Below are 6,407 nucleotides of genomic sequence, written 5' to 3' on the forward strand. Positions count from 1 at the left end.
GATTGCAGGCCCTCTTTCTAAACCACTGTTTATCCTGCCTTTAGAGACTTGATCCTGGGTGTTCAATTTTTTGGAAGTCTCTTGTTTTACTATTGTTATTTTTTAAACCAAGAAAATGTTGAATCCAGCTCCATAATATATACATTTATTTTGTTATAATATTTTAAAATACTTTCTGTGCAAATGTTTTCACCTATTTAGTAGGTTAATAGTATAACACAGATGGTCAATTTCTGAAGATATGACAATTTTCAAGTGTCTCCTTTCAAGGATAGTAGGAAATAACTTTGAAAGAGCTTTGAGCAATTTTTAATTTGCTTGTTTGATGGTGCTTTTCACTATATAATTCCTAGCCAAGACTTTTGCTGCTTTGTTTGCAAAATTAAATCAAAAATCTAATGCTCTTTCTTCAACATTTGCATGATTAATTTTAAAATTTGCTATGATATTAACAATTTTATGTAGTTATTAATTAAGGTTTTATGATAACAGAATAGCTTTGTATAAGGCTTTCTTAAGGTTTTATAGTTTTTTTCAGTTGATGATTTATAATTAAATACTTGTCATGAGGAATCATGAATCTCCTCTGAAGAAAACTTATAAATGGACTCCAAAACTTCAAATTTTGAATCAAGTGTAGAGTCATTGAAATATACCTTCTATAAAGTTAATAAAGGATAATTTTAAAGAAGCTGTAAATATCTATATCACACAGAATTACATTCTAATTAATGCTATTCACCACATTAGAGAAAAGTATTGTATTTTAGTTGCAAATAATTACATTAATCTGTGTAATGTGTCTTTCTACTCACAATTATCTTGTTTATACTTTAATGATGAAGACCAAATACTAGTTTGAATCAATTATACTTAATATCTTGATTAGCAGCATATCTCTGGGAAAGAAATAACAAAGTTTGCAAGATTTATGAAATTCAGGCATACCTGAAAACCACAAAAAGCTTTCATTTCTTGATAGCCAAAGATAAATGGAAATTAAGCTTAACCTAGTAACTAAAAGCAAACAAAGCATATATCTAAATAGCACTAATTTTTGTTCTAATTTTAAGTAAGAACTTGAATATATAGAACTTTAATTCTTAAATTATGGAACTGGATGTCCCTAGGAAAGTGAATTAGGATTACATTACATGTAACATTTTATAGTAAAGGTGTAGGAAACCAGTCAGAAAAGAGAGACAAAAATAATTTAAGAAATCATCATGCTTAATACAGACTTTTTTCCTCTGACGTGTGGCCCAAAATTTGTCTTTTCCAATAGGAAAATAAAATTGTTATTTTGATTACAATTACTTAGACTGGAGATTTGCTTAAAGACAGTATCCCAAGATACAACTGACTGATTTTTTTTTAATTTTTAGTTTTTTTGTTTTTTGTCTTTTGATTTTTCATTTAAGACAGAGAATACTTTATTCAAACCCATAAGATAAATGGACAGCTTGGGTACGAAATAAAACATTTATTTTCAAGCACAGGTCAGTAATTGTTATCTGAGAATATACACTGCTACATACAAACAAACTGATCAGATCACAAATTTTCAATGTTTAAGACAGAATAAGCTTCCCAGTAAAAGCAGCACCTTTGTGACATTTTTGGCTTTTGTGTTCCTCTCCTTCTGTTTTACCCTCTCTTTCTTCTTTACCCTCCTTCAACAGAATCCACACCAGCCTCCTCATAATCCTTCTTAAGGGCAGCCATATTCTCATGGGCCTCAGAAAACTCTCCTTCCTCCAAGCCCTCATCTACATACCAGTAAACAAAGGCACACTCGGCATATATCAGGTCATATTTGTGGTGCAGGCGAGCCCAGGCCTCAGCGCTGTTTGTGGTGTTGCTCAACATGCACACAGCTCACTGTACTTTGTCCAGTTATCCACCAGGTACCACAGTGGGAGGCTGGTGATTAATGCCAACTTTGATGCCAGTGAGGCAAACAGTCCACAAACTGGATTATACACTTGGTCTTGATGGTGGCAATGGCAGCATTGACATCTTTGGGATCCATGTCACCATGGAACAACAGGCAGCAAGCCATGTATTTACCATGGCGAGGAGCATGTTTCACAATCTGGTTGGCTGGCTCAAAGCACGCATTGCTGATCACTGTTACAGAAGGTACAAATGGTAGGCTTTCTCAGCAGAGATGACAGGAGCATATGTGGCCAGAGGGGAGTGGATGTGGGGATAGGGCACCAGATTAGTCTGGAAACCTTTCAGATCAACATTCAGGGATCCATCAAATCTGAGGGAAACAGTGATGGAAGACACAATCTGGCTAATAATTGGTTAAGGTTACTGTAGGTTGAAGGTTCAATATTGATGTTTCTACTACAAATGGCCTCATTGTCTACCATGAAGGCACAATCAGAGTGCTCCAGGGTGGTATGGGCAGTGAGGATGGAATTGTAGGGCTCAAATACAGCTGTGGAAGCCTCAGGGGCTAAGTAAATGGAGAATCCAGCTTGGACTTCTTGCCATAATCCACAGAGGGTCATTCTATCAGCAGGGAGGTGAACCTGGAACCAGTTCTCCCTCCAAAGCTGTGGAAAACCAAGAACCCTGAACACCTGTGCACTGGTCAGACAGTTTCCAGATTCAGTCCAAGATGAGGTCAAAAATCCTCTTGCCAATGGTGTAGTGCCCTTGGCCACAGTTATGGCAGCATCTTCCTTGCCTGTGTTAGGCTTTTTCAGGAAAAAGTAGGTGCCAATGTGACCTCCATCAATGACCATGGGTTCCAGGTCTACAAACACTGCCCTGGCACATGCTTGCCAGGACCCATCTCACTGAAGAAGGTGTTAAAGGAGTCATCTCCTCCCTCAATGGTCCTGTCACTTGGCACTTGACCATTGGGTTGGATGCTGTGTTCCAGGCGATAGAGCTCCCAGAAGGCATTGCCAGTCTGGGCACCAGCCTGGCCAACATGAATGGAGATGCAGTCAAGAATGTTTGCTGCTTTGTGGCTGCTGAGTGGAGAGGAAGAGGTGAGGTTGTTGCTTCTTATAGTGAGACTCTTAGGCAGTTGAGGTAAGAGAACCTGACAAAATATGATTTATTTAAAAACACAATGTAAAATTTTTATTTTTAAAAAGATATATTCTCTGTGAGAAGAGTAAACAATCTGATAGATCAATAATTTTTGATAAGGTACTTTCAGTTCTGTGAAGCATGAGGTGGTTTTTAAAAATGGTCTCTGCCCTTGAGGAGTTCAAGTTTAGCAACATATAAAAATGTAAGTAATTAAAGTATATTATCATATTTATTACCTTCTACATATATAGTACAGAGGAATGAGTAATGAGGTTTATTTGAGATTAGTAAGCCTCCACAGAGACAGAGCTTATATATAAATAAATGAAATATGATGAGATCTTCACTAATGAATACAAAACAACATGTACAAGAGCGTGGAGAAACAAAGTAATGTGTTCAGAGGATGTGAATTTGGCATTTCCAGAAATTAAGGAGGGAAGGACTTTGTGGATGGGTATGAAAATTCAGAGCAACCATATCAGGAGATGAGTAGTAAGTTGTAAGATACTTGGAGTTTTTTTTTTTTTTTTTTTTTTTTTTTTTTTTCTTAGAGAAAATAGCTTAGAAAAGTTTCTGGGTCAGCTATTCAAGATAGGATAGTTCACACTACTAGTGTAAAAGAAAATTCACTAGTAGTAATCTAGGTGACAGAGAGAAAATTTAAAATTTTATTTTCATAGTTTAAATGGTAAATTCAATAATCCCTAACCTAAGAGAGAGGTAGTAAAGATGAAGTAGGACAGACTGAAAGCCATTTCAGTACAATTTAATGATTAAATTAATACATACATATAGTGAAAATGGGAGATTCAAATTAACTTTTAGGAATGTGGCTTTGGGGAGAAAAAGGATAATAGATTCAATTTGGGCATGTTGAATTTGGAGTTCCCATGTAGTACACAGGTTATATAAATTCAGTAGAAAATCACATATACATGCTGTGACCTTGGAGAAAAGGACAGGGCCATAATAGTATATTGGTGGGTATCTCATTCAAGGTCCCAAGAGGAAACTTATGACACACTCAACAATAATTAGAATAATTCCAGGAGGGTATATTTACAAAGAGATGGATTATAAAAGTATGGGCAGGATAAATGGAAACCAAAAGATTATTGAAGGAAAATGTTACTAACAACAATAAAACTATTACATTTTCTAAACCTGAACAGATGAGAGAAGGTAAAAGTCACCTAAAGCTAGATGTAAAGATACACAAGAATGCAGGTGGCCGTGAAAGAAACAATGCCCATCTGTTGAGGGACATAGCCAGGTTGAGAGGAGTCATCATAGGAGGGGAATAAATAAGCTGACCTGAATGTCTTCCTTCTCTCTACACTTCTACTGTTGATCCCCATTGACCAAACCTGGTCAAAGGAAACCATAGTGCATTGGAGCTTATTGATACAGGACTTAAAGGTCTTCTTCCTAGGGCACAGAGCAAAGTGAGAAGGCTAAGAGTTAATCTGGAAGAAGCAGTAGAAGATATCCATCACAGAAGCACCAAGGGTTGTCTGCCTCAGGCAGAATGTGCCAAACAAGACAAGAAAGTCTCTGGGGGGAAAAAAAATAAAACAAGAGTGGGAAACATCAGCAGTGACAAGAAAATGAGAGGGAATTGACAGAGGGGTTGTCCTAGAATTGCCTGATGTTAGGCGACTCATGGAAAGCCAAACTGATCATAATATAAAATATGGAGAGGTGAAGAAACAAAAAAATAAAATGAGGCCAGGAGAGAATATGTTGGATATTGTAGGTGGTGATCTTAATAGCAGCAGTTTTAGTGGGGTGATATGAAAAGAGTGATATTGCAACGGATTGAGGAGTGGAAGTAAGTAAGGAAGTTAAAGCAGTAATGTAGACTCCTTTTTAAAGGTGTGTGAATTAAGAAAGAGGGATGGCTAGAAGGGCAGTCAGATGTGAGTTCCTTGAAGAAATGTTCAAAGGATGTAAGATGTACCTAATATTTTAATGCTGTAATTTTAGACTCAGGAATATAAGGATTATACTTTAGGAAGGCAACAACATCCATACTAAACAAAGCCATTACAATCCTCAACAGGAAATAAATAACTACAATGTGTGAGGTATATTTATGTGGATATAGTCTACTTCAGAGAAAAGAGAATCCCCAGATCTTTTTAAGCACTAGGTTACAAATGATACCATTGAGTGATGAGAGAGTACAGATTGTAGAGATTTTAATACAGCAGGTTTCTATCTTCCTTCTTCAACTCATACTATGTATATGCAAAATACCTTTATACCAGGGGATATAGTCAGTGTTGAGCAGTGGTTCTCAGTGGAGGGTGGTGATGGCTTTGCCTCCCTCAGGATGATATTTGGCAATGTCTGGAGACACTTGATGGTCACAACTGGGGAAGTAATATTATCTGGTGGGCAAAAGTCAAGAATGCTGCTAAGCATCCTATAATGCTTAGGGACACCCACACATAGAACGAAGATTTAGGCAGCCCAAAATGTTAATAGGGGGGCTGTTGAAAAATCTTGGTGTTGAGTTCTGAGGAAGGAGAGGAAAGTACAAGAGATATGTATCCTGCCCCCACCCAGTGATTCCTCAAAAGGAGGGTGTAGATATGCCAGAGTTCCTCATGAAGTTTCAGGGTTTAGAACTAGAAGAAACTGGGGTTCTATCTTATAACTGAATTTGAGAGTATTAACCCACAAATATGTCCTACCACAATGAAACTTGGATGGGGGAGCAAGAAATATGGCCACATGATGAGGAGGTCTGGACACAGGGAGGGTTTCAGATCATCCCCTGGATTTCCCACTCCACTAGAGGAGAATGGAAGTGATCCAGAAATTCCTGTAGACCCAGGGACGATGAGAGTAAGGGTCATGTGCTTGCCAGTAATAAAATACAATATAGACAGAGAATTTCATTGAAGCCTCCATAAGGTAAGTGGTGCAAATCCATCAGCTGAACGTGTGGGAAGCAGAGGGGACTGTGCTCTCATAGGGAGCAACAGACCTGGGGGGGTTCTTCTCTGCTGGAAATGATCATCCCAGATCTGACAGCTGCTTGCCACCAAAGACTCTTCTGCAATAAATAGTTCATGCCCTGTCCTAGCTATAGGTCCCTAGGGAGCTGAGTGAGCTTCTGGGAGCAAGCAGTTCAGGGCCCAAAAGAGGCAATTAAGACAGCCTTGTGAACACCTTGAGATGGAAGTCAAACAGGATGGTAACTGCTTTAAACAAACCAGAGCCAGAGAGTGAAAATCTCAAGTGGACTCCATAAAGATTTCTGCATGAAGTGGGGAGATCAGAAACTTGGGTTGTGTTGAAAAAAGTTCAGTTTTAGAACATCTTAATTATATTGACTT

At 37.9% G+C, this 6,407-nt stretch overlaps 1 pseudogene; it reads right to left on the minus strand.

Annotated features, from left to right (window-relative positions):
- Nucleotides 1–1,665: 1,665 nt before the first annotated feature.
- On the minus strand, nt 1,666–5,487 carry LOC112834113 (tubulin alpha chain-like; annotated as a pseudogene).
- Between the last annotated feature and the right edge of the window lie 920 nt (nt 5,488–6,407).

The sequence above is a fragment of the Callorhinus ursinus genome, unplaced genomic scaffold (genome assembly GCF_003265705.2).
Source record: "Callorhinus ursinus isolate GAN/ISIS: 27379988/994484 unplaced genomic scaffold, GSC_fseal_2.0 scaffold1, whole genome shotgun sequence".
NCBI lineage: Eukaryota > Metazoa > Chordata > Mammalia > Carnivora > Otariidae > Callorhinus > Callorhinus ursinus.